Genomic DNA, 15,089 nt, shown 5'->3' on the forward strand with positions numbered 1-15,089 from the left:
CACATGCAAGCATGCAGAAATACCGTGGCATGCATGTGAGTGGGTTTTAAATCACATCAACATGTCTGCATGCAAGCATGCACCGGTAGCATGCATCTAAGTGAGCTTTTAAGTCCCATTAATATGTCAAAAAGAAAAATATAATCCCATTATACAGTAGGAGTTGGCTGATCTTTTTTCCTTACGTGGGATGATCGAAATGATGATGGGAGTTTTTTAAGTTTGGCTACCACATTTGTCATGCGGTTATAGAGTTTTTTTAGTTCTATGAAATTGATAATTTTACGCAGAGAGATATACGGCTGTTCCACGGAAACACACGGGGACTCATCTAGTATTTAGGAATGGAGGGAGTACTATGTAAAGTAGGTGTCGCACGGTGTCCAAAAAATATGGTGATAGTGTGAGGTGGGCCATGTAATCACTGAGCCTGCGTGTTTTCACTGATCTTGCACTCCTCTGTTGTAAGAATGGAGAAAATTGTAATCTAGTAGTACCTCCTTTCACCGAAAGCGTGGGACATCCAGCAGTCCTATCACCTCAGTAATAAAGACCAATGAGCCATCAAATCACATAGACCCCCCTCCACAGTTTTACACCTCGGTCATATTGTCGTAGTGCTTAGATGAAGCCCTGCGCCAGTAACTTCATCATCACCGTCACCACACCGTTGTGCTGACGGCACTCTCCCTCGATCTCAGCTGGATCTAGAGTTCATGGGACGTCACCGAGCTGTACGTGTGCAGATCGCGGAGGTGCCGTGCGTTCGGTACCTGATCGGTTGGATCGCAAAGACGTTAGACTACATCAACCACGTTACATAACGCTTCTGCTTTCGGTCTACCAAGGGTATGTAGACAACACTCTCCCCTCTCGTTGCTATGCATCACCTAGATAGATCTTGCATGATCGTCGGAAATTTTTGAAATTACTGCGTTCCCCAATAGTGGCATCCGAGCTAGGTCTATGCGTAGATGTTATATGCATGCGTAGAAGACAAAGAGTCGTGGACGATAATAGTCATACTGCTTACCAAAATGTCATAATTTGATTCGACAGTATTGTTGGATGAAGCGGCTCAGACCGACATTACACGTACGCTTACGCGAGACTGATTCTACCGACATGCTTCGCACACAGGTGGCTAGTTCGTGTCTGTTTCTCCAACTTTAGTTGAATCGAGTTTGACTACGCCCGGTCCTTGTTGAAGGTTAAAACAGGAGACTTGACGAAAAATTGTTGTATTTTTGATGCGTATGTAAGAACGGTTCTTACTAAGCCCGTAGCAGCCACGTAAAACTTGCAACAACAAAGTAGACGACGTCTAACTTGTTTCTGTAGGGCTTGCTGTGATGTGATATGGTCAAGCATGATGTGATATAAATTGTTGTATGAGATGATCATGTTTTGTAACATAGTTATCGGCAACTAGCAGGAGCCATATGGTTGTTGCTTTATTGTATGCGATGCAATCGCCATGTAATTGTTTTACTTTATCACTAAGCGGTAGCGATAGTCGTAGTAACAATAGTTGGCGAGACAACAACGACGCTACGATGGAGATCAAGGTGTCGCGCCAGTGACGTTGGAGATCATGGCGATGCTTCGTTGATGGAGATCATGAGCACAAGATGATGATGGCCATATCATGTCACGTATTTTGATTGCATGTGATGTTTATCCTTTATGCATCTTATTTTGCTTAGTAAGGCGGTAGCATTATAAGATGATCCCTTACTAAATTTCAAGGTATAAGTGTTCTCCCTGAGTATGCACCATTGCTACAGTTCTTCGTGCCGAGACACCACGTGATGATCGGGTGTGATAAGCTCTATGTTCACATACAATGGGTGCAAGCCAGTTTTGCACACGTAGAATACTCGGGTTAAACTTGACGAGCCTAGCATATGAAGATATGACCTTGGAACACTAAGACCGAAAGGTCGAACGTGAATCATATAGTAGATATGATCAACATAGTAATGTTCAATATTGAAATCTACTCCATCTCACGTGATGATCGTACATGGTTTAGTTGATTTGGATCACGTGATCACTTAGATGATTAGAGGGATGTCTATCTAAGTGGGAGTTCTTAAGTAATATGATTAATTGAACTTTAATTTATCATGAACTTAGTCCTGATAGTATTTTGCAAATAATGTTGTAGATATATAGCTCGCGTTGTTGCTTCCCTATGTTTTTATATGTGTTCCTACAGAAAACTAAGTTGAAAGATGATAGTAGCAATGATGCGGATTGGGTTCGTGATCTGAGGTTTATCCTCATTGTTGCACAGAAGAATTATGTCTTGATGCATCGCTAGGTGATAGACCTATTGCAGGAGCAGATGGAGACGTTATGAATGTTTGGCTAGCTCAATATGATGACTACTTGATATTTTAGTGCACCATGCTTAACGGCTTAGAATCGGGACTTCAAAGACGTTTTGAACGTCATGGACCATATGAGATGTTCCAGGAGTTGATGTTAATATTTCAAGCAAATACCCGAGTTGAGAGATATGAAGTCTCCAACAAGTTCTATAGAGGAGAATAGCTCAAGCAATGAGCATGTGCTCGGATTGTCTGGGTACTACAATCGGTTGAATCAAGTGGGAGTTAATCTTCCAGATAAGATAGTGATTGACAGAGTTCTCTAGTCACCATCACCAAGTTACTGGAACTTCATGATGAACTATAGTATGCAAGGGATGACGAAAACGATTCCCGAGCTCTTCGTGATGCTGAAATCAACGAAGGTAGAAATCAAGAAAGAGCATCAAGTGTTGATGATTGACAAGACCGCTAGTTTCAAGAAAAGGGCAAAGAGAAAGAAAGGGAACTTCAAGTAGAATGGCAAGCAAGTTGTCACTCCCGTGAAGAAGCCCAAAGCTGGACCAAAGCCTGAAACTGAGTGCTTCTACTGTAAAGGAAATGGTCACTGGAAGCGAAAATACCCGGAATATTTGGTGGATAAGAAGGATGGCAAAGTGAACAAGGGTATATTTGATATACAGGTTATTGATGTGTACCTTACTAGTGTTTATAGTAGCCCCTGGGTATTTGATACTTGTTCGGTTGCTAAGATTAGTAACTCGAAATAGGAATTACAGAATAAACAGAGACTAGTTAAGGGTGAAGTGACGATGTTTGTTGGAAGTGGTTCCAAGATTGATATGATCATCATCGCACACTCTCTATACTTTTGAGTTTAGTGTTGAATCTAAATAAATGTTATTTGGTGTTTGTGTTGATCATAAATATGATTAGATCATGTTTATTGCGATACAATTATTCATCTAAAACAGAGAATAAATTGTTATTTTGTTTACATGAATAAAACCTTCTATGCTCATACACCTAATGTTGATGGTTTATTGAATCTTGATCGTAGTGATACACATATTCATAATATTGATGGAAAAAGATGCAAAGTTGATAATGATAGTGCAACATATTTGTGGCACTGCCGTTTGGGTCATATCAATGTAAAGCACATGAAGAAACTCCATAAAGATGGATTTTTGGAATCACTTGATTATGAATCATTTGATGCTTGCGAACCGTGCCTTATGGGCAAGATGACTAAAACTCCATTCTCTGGAATAATGGAACGAGCTAGTGACTTATTGGAAATAATACATATTGATGTATGTGGGCCAATGAGTGCTGATGCTCGTGGCGGGTATCGTTATTTTCTGACCTTCACAGATGATTTGAGCAGATATGGGTATATCTACTTAATGAAAGACAAGTCTAAAACATTTGAAAAGTTCAAGGAATTTCAGAGTGAAGTGGAGAATCATCATAACAAGAAAATAAAGTTTCTACAATCTGATCGTAGAGGAGAATATTTGAGTTACGAGTTTGTCCTTCATTTAAAATAATGTGGAATAGTTTCATAGCTCACGCCACCTGGAACACCACAGCATTATGGTGTGTCCGAATGTCGTAACCACACTTTATTGGATATGGTGTGATCTATGATATCTCTTATCGATTTACCACTATCGTTTTGGGGTTATGCATTAGAGACAACTGCTTTCACGTTAAATAGGGCAACATCGAAATCCGTTGAGACGACGCCTTGTGAACTGTGGTTTGGCAAGAAACCAAAGTTGTCGTTTCTTAAAGTTTGGGGCTGCGATGCTTATGTGAAAAAGCTTCAACCTGATAAGCTCGAACCCAAATCGAAGAAGTGCGTCTTCATAGGATACCCAAAGGAAACTATTGGGTACACCTTCTATCGCAGATCCGAAGGCAAAAATCTTTGTTGCTAAGAATGGATCCTTTCTAAAGAAGGAGTTTCTCTCGAAAGAAGTGAGTGGGAGGAAAGTACAACTTGATGAGGTAATTGTACCTTCTCCCTTATTGGAAAGTAGTTCATCACAGAAATCAGTTCCAGTGATTCCTACACCAATTAGTGAGGAAGTTAGTGATGATGATCATGAAACTTCAGATCAAGTTATTATAGAACCTCGTAGGTCTTCCAGAGTACGGTCTGCACTAGAGTAGTACGGTAATTCTATTCTGGAAGTCATGTTACTAGACCATGATGAACCTACGAACTATAAGGAAGCGATGATGAGCCCAGATTCCGCGAAATGGCTTGAGGCCATGAAATCTGAGATGGGATCCATGTATGAGAACAAAGTGTGGACTTTGGTGGAATTTCCTGATGATCGGCAAGCCATAGAAAATAATTGGATCTTCAAGAGGAAGACGAATGTTGATAGTAGTGTCACTATCTACAAAGCTCGACTTGTCGCAAAAGTTTTTTGACAAATTCAAGGTGTTGACTACAATGAGATTTTCTCAACCGCAGCGATGCTTAAAGTCCGTCCGAATCATGTTAGCAATTGTCATATTTTTGCAATCTGGCAAATGGATATCAAAACTTCATTCCTTAAATGGATATTTCTTAAAAGTGTTGTATATGATGCAACCAGAAGGTTTTGTCGATCCAAAGGGTGCTAACAAAGTGTGCAAGCTCCAGTGATCCATTTATGGACTGGTGCAAGCCTCTCGGAGTTGGAATAAACACTTTGATAGTGTGATCAAAGCATATGGTTTTATACAGACTTTTAGAGAAGCCTGTATTTGCAAGAAATTGAGTGAGAGCTCTATAGCATTTCTAATATTATATGTGGATGACATATTGTTGATTGGAAATGATATAGAATTTCTAGACAGCATAAAGGGATACTTGAATAAAAGTTTTTTGATGAAAGACCTCGGTGAAGCTGCTTAAATATTGGGCATCAAGATGCATAGAGATAGATCAAGATACTTGATAAGATTTTTCAATGAGTAAATACCTTGACAAGTTTTTGAAATAGTTCAAAATGGATCAGTCAAAGAAGGAGTTCTTGTCTGTATTACAAGGTATAAAGTTGAGTAAGACTCAAAGCCCGACCATGGCAGAAGATAGAAAGATAATGAAAGGCATTCCCTATGCCACAGTCATAGGTTCTATAAAGTATGTTGTGATGTGTACCACACATATTGTGTACCTTGCCATGAGTTTTGCAAGGGGGTACAATAGTGATCTAAGAGTAGATCACTGGACAGCGGTCAAAATTATCCTTAGTGAGGACTAAGGAAATATTTCTCGGTTATGGAGGTGATAAAGAGTTCATCATAAAGAGTTACGTTGATGCAAGCTTTTACACCGATCCAGATGACTCTAAGTCTCAGTCTGGATACATATTGAAAGTAGGAGCAATTAGCTAGAGTAGCTCCATGCAGAGCATTGTAGACATAGAATATTTGCAAAATACATACGACTCTGAATATGACAGACCCCTTGACTAAACTTCTCTCACGAACAAAACATGATCACACCTTAGTACTCTTCGGGTGTTAATCACATAGCGATGTGAACTAGATTATTGATTCTAGTAAACCCTTTGGGGGTTGGTCACATGACGATGTGAACTATTGGTGTTAAATCACATGGCGATGTGAACTAGATTATTGACTCTAGTGCAAGTGGGAGACTGAAGGAAATATGTCCTAGAGGAAATAATAAAGTTATTATTTATTTCCTTATTTCATGATAAATGTTTATTATTCATGCTAGAATTATATTAACCAGAAACTTAGTACATGTGTGAATACATAGACAAAACATATTGTCCCTAGTATGCCTCTACTTGACTAGCTCGTTAATCAAAGATGGTTATGTTTCCTAACCATAGACATGTGTTGTCATTTGATGAACATGATCACATCGTTAGTAGAATGATGTGATGGACATGACCCATCCGTTAGCTTAGCATTATGATCGTTATAGTTTCATTGCTACTGCTCTCTTCATGACTTATGCATGTTCCTCAGACTATGAGATTATGCTACTCCTGAATGCCGGAGGAACACTTTATGTGCTACCAAACGTCACAACGTAAATGGGTGATTATAAAGGTGCTCTACAGGTGTCTCCGAAGGTGTTTGTCACTCCGTGTTTCGGAGAGGTATCTCTGGGCCCTCTCGGTAATACTCATCACTATAAGCCTTGCAAGCATTGCAACTAATGAGTTAGTTGGGGGATGAAGTATTATGGGACGAGTAAAGAGACTTGCCCGTAACGAGATTGAACTAGGTATGATGATACCGATGATCGAATCTCGGGCAAGTAACATACCGGTGACACAGGGAACAACGTATGTTGTTATGCGATTTGACCGATAAAGATCTTCGTAGAATATGTGGGAGCCAATATGAGCATCCAGGTTCCGCTATTGGTTATTGACCGGAGATATGTCTCGGTCATGTCTACATAGTTCTCGAACCCGTAGGGTCCGCACGCTTAACGTTCGACGATGATTTTTATTATGGGTTATGTGTTTTGATGACTGAAGTTTGTTCGGAGTCCCGGATGAGATCACGGACATGACGAGGAGTCTTGAAATAGTCGAGAGGTAAAGATTCATATATTGGAAGGTTGCATTCGGACATCGGAATGGTTCCGAGTGATTCGGGCATTTTTCCGGAGTACCGGGACCGGAACTCCCCGGGGAAAGATATGGGCCTTATGGGCCATAGGAGGGAGGCTAACCAGCCCACAAGGGGCTGGTGCACCCCCCACAAGGGAGGAGGCCGAATTGGACTTGGGAAGGGGGTGCCACCCCCTTTCCTTCTCCTACTCCCTCTCCTTCCCCTTTTCCCCCTCCGGTAGAAGGAAAAAAGGGTGGGGCCGAATCCTACTAGGACTGGAGTCCTAGTAGGACTCCCCTCTCCCTGGCGCGCCCCTTGTTGGCCGGCCTCCTCCTCCCCTCCTTTATATACAAGGGCAGGGGGCACCCCCAAAGGCACAACAGACAATCTCTTAGCCGTGTGCGGTGCCCCCCTCCACAGTTTTACACCCCGGTCATATCGTCGTAGTGCTTAGGCGAAGCCCTGCGCCGGTAACTTCATCATCACCGTCACCACACCGTCATGCTGATGGAACTCTTCCTCGACCTCAGCTGGATCTAGAGTTCATGGGACGTCACCGAGCTGAACGTGTGCAGATCGCGGAGGTGCCGTGCGTTCGGTACTTGATCGGTTGGATCGCAAAGACGTTCGACTACATCAACCGCGTTACATAACGATTCCGCTTTCGGTCTACAAGGGTATGTAGACAACACTCTCCCCTCTCGTTGCTATGCATCACCTAGATAGATCTTGCGTGATCGTAGGAAATTTTTGAAATTACCGCGTTCCCCAACATGCAGCCCCTCCATAGAGGAGATGCGCGAGGGACGGTGGAAGGAAGGCATGATCCATGTGGACGGAGGCCGGTGACGGTGCTCAAGACAACGATGGCGGCTGGCGGCGGGGGAGGAGCGTAAGACATAGGTTAGATCGATAGGCTTGATACCATATTAGACAAGGGTTTTAGGGTTTGTGGCACACCTCCAACGTGGTGTGGCCTTTGCATTATATAGAGAGTACATAATGATGTACAACAGAGCTACAGGTGGGGACACTAATACATGTACAAAGGCCCAGTATATACAGAGTCTAACAATGGCCGACAAAAAATATATAAAAAAGGTAGAAACAATATGATTAGTTAATTTGTGAAGAAAAGAAAATAAGAAAAATAATGTAGGAAATATGAGAATTTTTTTTCTCGAATACGCACGAGTGTGCATATCATATATTGATAGAAGGGAAAAGGGGAGAGCCCCATCCACGAAATATTTACATGGCGTTTACACAACGTGATCCACCACACAGCCTCAAGGTGGATTACTCACCATACACCCACCCATCTACCCCTACATCTACAGGGAGAATGTTAAGGTCCGCATGCAGGATGCCTGCCTGCTTCCATATTACACACTCAGATTGTACCCTTCGTAACACATGTCGCACGTCCGGGCTCTTTCCATCAAAAACAATTGAGTTCCGATGCTTCCACAAATCCCAGAGGACCAATACCTGGATGGCACGGGCAGTCTTTGTATATCTGCCAAGTTGTGTTGGCCGAGTGCTCCATGTCTGTAGGTCCTATCCGTGTGATGGTGCAAGGCCTACCTTTACCCACACTTCTCGTGCAAACACACAGTTGGTCAGGAGGTGGTTAATAGTTTCATCATACTGGTCACAGAAAGGGCAAGTGTCCTGATGTGGAAGTCCTCGTCGCGTCAGCCTGTCCGATGTCCACACTTTGCCCATAAGTGCAAGCCATGCAAAGAAGCTGCACCGCAAGGGGGCCTTTCATGCCCATGTGAAGCTTGTTGTCGGTGAAACTTGGTGTGTGGAAAACTTAGCCGCATATGCTGATCGGACCGAGAACTGACCGTCCTTCTCCCACGATCACATTAATTGGTCCGGCCGCTGTGCATCCAAGCTCGTTCCTTCCACCTGTATCCAGAGTTTCAGGAATTGGTCCGGCCCGCCCTCATTCATGTCCGGTCCAACATCTCTTGCCCATGTTGAGTGTAGTATTGCATCCTCCACTGTTCTTGTGTTCCTCACCTTCATTGGTACTTTTGCATATATCTCCGGCACCAACTACTGTAGGCGGTAGCCATTGCACCACCTATCCTCCCAGAATAAGGTCGTCCCACCGTCCTCGAGGTGCGTTCTTGCCGCCGCTTGAAATAGAGCTCTTGCCTCATCACGTATGCTGAACTTGAACTCAGCCCGAGGTCTGGTTGTGTCTGACCGCTGAAGCCAAAACCTCTTCGCTTGGAGTGCAATATTCATACACTTGAGATTTGTAACTCCAAGTCCGCCTGCCCATCTTGGCCGGCATAGCATGTCCCATGCCACCGCACATTTTCCTCCACCAGCGTCCTCATTCCCACACCATAGGAAGCCTCTGCATATTTTCACCAATGCCTTGATCATTTTTGCTGGCAAACCCATGGCGAGCATGGAGTGCACCGGGATAGCAGACAGGACCGACTGAACAAGGATCATCCCTCTGCTCTTGGGCAGTGAGGCTGCCTTCCAAAACGGCAGCCGCGTTGCAAGCTGCTCTACCAGATCCTGGAACTGTGTTGCGCCTTGCTTCCGAATAGATAATGGCAGGCCCAAGTATTGGCAAGGGAAAGTGGTTGTTGTACAACCCAGCATTGCAGACATCAGTTGCATTTCCTCCTGGGTGCATCTGATCGGTAGCGCAGAGCTCTTCTGCCTGTTAACTCTGAGACCCGAGGCGTGACCAAACAAGTCTAGGATCGCCGAGCAAATCAGAATGTCTTTTTCCTTGGGCTTCAGAAAGATCATCACGTCATCAACATACATACAGACCCGATGCTTCAATCCAGTCCTTGCTAGAGGGGCCAGCAAATCCACCGCCGTCGCATGTGCAAATAACATCTGGAGCGGCTCCATGCAGAGTATAAACAACATGGGTGAGAGGGGGCTTCCTTGCCTTAAACCCTGGCAATTGAAGATTGCTTCCCCAGGTATACCATTCACCGAGATCTTTGTTGAAGTGGTTGCGGGTAATCCACAGATCCAGGATATCCACTTCACACCGAAGCCCATCTGCGTCAGCACTTCAAGCAAGAGCGGACATTTTACGTAATCAAAAGCTTTAGATATGTCCAACTTGACAAGCACCGTAGGATCTTTTAGAGCATGCAATCTTCTTGTCGTCTCTTGCACTAACATGAAGTTGTCATGTAGGGATCTTCCCCGCACGAATGCACTTTGGTGATTGCCCACCAGGAGCGGTAGGTCGGCTGCTAATCTGGTTGCTAGTACCTTGTCAAAGATTTTCACCGCTCCGTGATTTAGGCTGACTGGCCTGAAGTCTTTGATGTCCACCGCTCCCACCTTCTTCGGCAATTGAGAACCCGTTGCTTTATTGATTGCGTGCATCCCCTCACGTTTCCAACATGAATTTCTTCGAGTGCTCTCATGAAATCATCCATGATAATCATCCAGCAAGTTGCGTAGAATCGTCCAGTGAACCCATCTGGCCCTTGCGCCTTATCCAATCGCATTGCTTTGATAACCTTCTCGACCTCTGATACGTCTCCAACATATCTATAATTTTTTATTGTTCCATACTGTTATATTATCATTCTTGGATGTTTTACAATCATTTTATAGTAATTTTATATCATTTTTTGGTACTAACCTAGTGATATAGTGCCCAGTGCCAGTTGATGTTTTCTGCTTGTTTTTTACATCACAGGAAATCAATATCAAATGGAGTCCAAACGCAGTGAAACTTTTTGTGGATTTTTTTGGACTAGAAGACATCCAGTGGGCCGAAGAAGTACCGGAGAGGGAGCCCGAGGGGGCACAAGACACCAAGGCGCGCCTGGGCCCACCTCGGTGGCCTCCCGCACTGCCTCTTTGCTCTATAAATGCCCCAATATTTCAGAAACCCTAGGGGAGTCGACGAAAATCAATTCCATCCCCCGCAAGTTCCAGAAACACCAGATCCAATGTAGAAACCATCACGGAGGGGTTCATCATGTCCATTGATGCCTCTCCGATGATGCGTGAGTAGTTCTTTGTAGACCTAAGGGTCCGTAGTCAGTAGCTAGATGGCTTCCTCTCTCTCTCTCTCTCTCTCTCTCTCTCTCTCTCTCTCTCTCTCTCTCTCTCTCTCTTGATTCTCAATACAATGGTCTCTTGGAGATCCATACGTTGTAAGTCTTTTTGCGGTGTGTTTGTTGGGATCCGATGAACTTTGAGTTTATGATCAGATCTATGTTTTTATTCATGAAAGTTATTTGAGCCTTCTTTGATCTCTTATATGCATGATTGATTATAGCCTCGTATTTCTTCTCCGATATTTGGGTTTTGTTTGGCCAACTTGATCTATTTATCTTGCAATGGGAAGAGGTGCTTTGTGATGGGTTCGATCTTACGGTGCTTGATCCCAGTGACAGAAGGGGAAACAACACGTATGTATCGTTGCTATTAAGTATAACAAGATGAGATCTATTTCTACATAAATAGATCTTGTCTACATCATGTCATCATTCTTATTGCATTACTCTATTTTTTTCATGAACTTAATACACTAGATGCATGCTGGAAAGCGGTCGATGTGTGGAGTAATAGTAGTAGATGCAGGAAGGAGTCGGTCTTGGACGTGATGCCTATATAATGATCATTGCCTGGATATCGTCATGATTATTTGAAGTTCTATCAATTGCCCAACAGTAATTGTTTTCCCACCGTTTGCTATTTTTCTCGAGAGAAGCCACTAGTAAAACCTACGTCCCCCGGGTCTCTTCTTTAATATATTTGCCTTTGCGATCTATTTTTCTTTGCTTTTATTTCAGTTCTATTAAACCAAAACTACAAAAATATCTTGTTGCACTTTATTTTGTTTGCGCTCCATTTATCCTATCTATACAACTTTACCACGTCTACTCGCCAATTTCTGGCACAGTTACCCGAAAGGGATTGACAACCCCTTTAACACGTGTGGTTGCAAGTATTTGTTATGTGTGCGCATGGGCTGTTTACATTGTGTTGTGTGGTTCTCCTACTGGTTTGATAACCTTGATCTCATCATTGAGGGAAATACCTACTGTTGTTGTGCTGCATCATCCCTTCCTCTTTGGGGAAATACCGACGTAGTTCTAGCAGACATCAAGCTCCTGAGCAGAGAATGGTGCGTCCGGGTGCGCCAGGTCCCTCCTTAGTAGTCCCAACACATCTAAGTTGAGAGTGCAGCTCCTCTCCGTGGCTGTCCCCAAAAGTTTCCCATAGTATGCATCTACCGCTGTTGTTGTCCTGTCCTGTGTGTACATGGCCATCCGAGGTGAGGGATAGGATCAGATTTTTCCTCTGTTGATGCCTAACCTGTCGTTGGAAGAAGGCTGTACTGGCCTCCCCCTCCTTCAGTTGCAGGACCCTGGATCGCTAGCGAGCGATCAATCTCTGCAGCGAGCACAGACCCATTAGTTTTCTCTTTAGAATCCTGCGCAGCTCAAATTCCACCTCCGTGAGAGCTCTAGAGTCCATTGCCACACCGAGTCGAGCTCTATGGGAAATGAGAAGAACAAAATAAAAGAGAAAAAAGAAAAAGGGAAAAAAGACTGGGTAGACACCGCTCTCTTCTCTCATGAATAACTCCAAACTATCCTTGCTCTCTCTCTCTCTCTCTCTCTCTCTCTCTATAAAAGGTTCAGGTGATATAGCAGAAAAAACGACACTCTTGCCCGATAGAAACCAAAGAAGAAAGAGAAATGGCCCACCAAATTAAACAATGGGGCGCGAAATGATAAACGACAATATGACGTCTCTTCTTTTGGTCGCTCCTTTCTCTTCTCACTCTCTCAGCCGCCGAGAGACAAACACCAAGGAGACGGAATACCCCGTTGATGCGGCTACCCTCCAACAGAACGACAACGAGCTGAGATGGGCCGCAGAAAAGACTACGAAAAACGAAACAGAAAAATGGGTAGCAGAGAAAAACAAAAAAGTGCCGCGACGGGCTCTTGAGTTGCAAAAAACACGAATTGCGACGCAAGTAGATCGGATGGGAAGCAGTGAACGAGACAAAATTATAATTCACCTATCTGAGTTTGAGCAAATCCGAAATAGAAAAAGAGAAAATAGAAAAGGGAAGGAAACCGGAATAAAGCAGTAATAAAAAAAACTTCTAAAACCAGCGGCTCGCACATGGATGACATACATGCACTCTATCCGACCCACACGGGCAAGAGATCGATCTGTACTTGTGGGCCTATAATGCAACAAACAGATACACAAACAGATAAATTGGCCGCGCAACGTCGCTCTACCGGCCTGTAGGTAGGATCGGCGTTGCAGGCTGGTAGAGCAACATGTTTTAGCTGTTTGTTTCAGCTTCAGATTAATCCTATCAAAATCTGCCTTATAAATCTGAAACAAACAAGGCATAATTGGACGGTAATGGGCGTGAATGAGAGTATGAGACGATACTAAAGCTCACCCAACTAGCTGAGTTTTAGCCATTGAAAAAAATAGCATGCTATGACAAAATAGTGTAGTCTTTAAAATACGCTATTAGCATGCTATACCTTGTTATCGCGTGCTATTAGCAAAATACTATACACTGATTTATTTAGTAAGACATTTTTATAAAATCTATAGCGTGCTATTACCGACGCGCGTTTTTTTTCCCACTGGTTTTACCACATCCATATGAAGGAAAAAGTGTTACGTTCTTGTGCTTTGTCAAATCAGCACTTGTGTCGGACTGGAATCGGAATCGTGAATCACCACGGAACAAATCAAAGTAGTTCGTTTTCATATACACCACGGACCCCCATACTAGTATAAGTAGTCACCACCCGCCTTCCCATACGCCCGCCCCGAGCTGACCTACCTTCCTACAAATCGCTCATCGCCCAGCCCACCGGCGAAACCTCTCAAGTCAGTCAGGAGCACGGCGACGCCGACAACAATCACCGACCCCTACCGTGCGCTATGCTTCGGGATGCGCTTCAACCCGAAGGGCGAGGAGGCCATTGCTGTGTACCTCGTGCCATGGCTCCTCCGCCAGCCGCTGCCTGACACCGCCGTAATCATCCATGAAGCGGAGGTTTACAAGTCCGAGCCAAAGGATCTCGCCGCCGTGTGGCCCCGCCTTCCCAACACCCACCACCGGTTCTTCTTCACCACCTGCAGGCGTCAGAAAGCCGGGTCGGGCTTCAGGATGAAGCGCACCGCGGGCGCCGGCAGGTGGGTCACGAGTGACAAGACGGAGGTCAAGAACAGCGCCGACGAGACGATCGGATACCACGAGAAACTTCGCTACGAGTACAAGGGCCAGAGCGGCAAGTCCGAGTGGCTCATGGACGAGTATCACTGCCGCGGATTCGACGAATACGCCCTCCTCCATGACGGCAAGGAGGAGCGCGTCCTGTGCAGGCTCTACGTCTCGCCCAACGCCAAGCCGGGATCCGTCGCGCTTCAACAATCTGCTGCCGCGGATCACCTCATGCCTCATCAGCGTAGCATCTGCCGCGGCGTCCGTGGAATTCAAGGACCCCCGCAGCAGCAGCAGCAGCTGCCGCGGCGTCCACAAGAACAGGTTGCTGTGCCTCCCGCGACCACGCAGACGCAGGCGCAGGCCGGGATGAGGAAGCCAGCGCCACAAGTTGCTGACCGGCAGAGCCCCATGTGGTCCTCTGCCACTGCCAGTCCGAAGCCAGGATACGTCGCGCGCCAACAGGCTGCAACAGGAGATCATCGTCTTCGAGTTGAAGAACCCGCCATCATGGCCGCGCCGCGTCCACAAGCACGACCGCAGCAGGTGATGACGAAGCCAGCGACACCGCGCGGCCTTGCTCTTTCGTCGGGGCAACAACAGCAAGGTCGCGTCACGGTTCCTGCGCCGATGACCACGCAGCAGGCGGCAAAGAGGCCGGCGCCTCCCATTGCCGAGCCGCCGCAACCCAAGCGGATGCGTGCTGCTGCTCTCGCTCCGGCGGTGAAGCCGGCGTCCGCAGCACCACCTAGACAATCCATCCTATCGTGGGAGCCGGCAAAGCGACCGTCCTGGTTGCCGCCGCAGCAGCCGAATTTCCTGTCGGCGCCGCTGCCTCAGCGCCAGGCGACCAAGGACAAGGAGGGCCAGAGCACGATCAGGCAAGAAGGCCACACGAGGACGATCCAACAAAAGGCCTG

The sequence above is a fragment of the Triticum dicoccoides genome, chromosome 4B (genome assembly GCF_002162155.2).
Source record: "Triticum dicoccoides isolate Atlit2015 ecotype Zavitan chromosome 4B, WEW_v2.0, whole genome shotgun sequence".
In the NCBI taxonomy this organism is placed as follows: Eukaryota; Viridiplantae; Streptophyta; class Magnoliopsida; order Poales; family Poaceae; genus Triticum; species Triticum dicoccoides.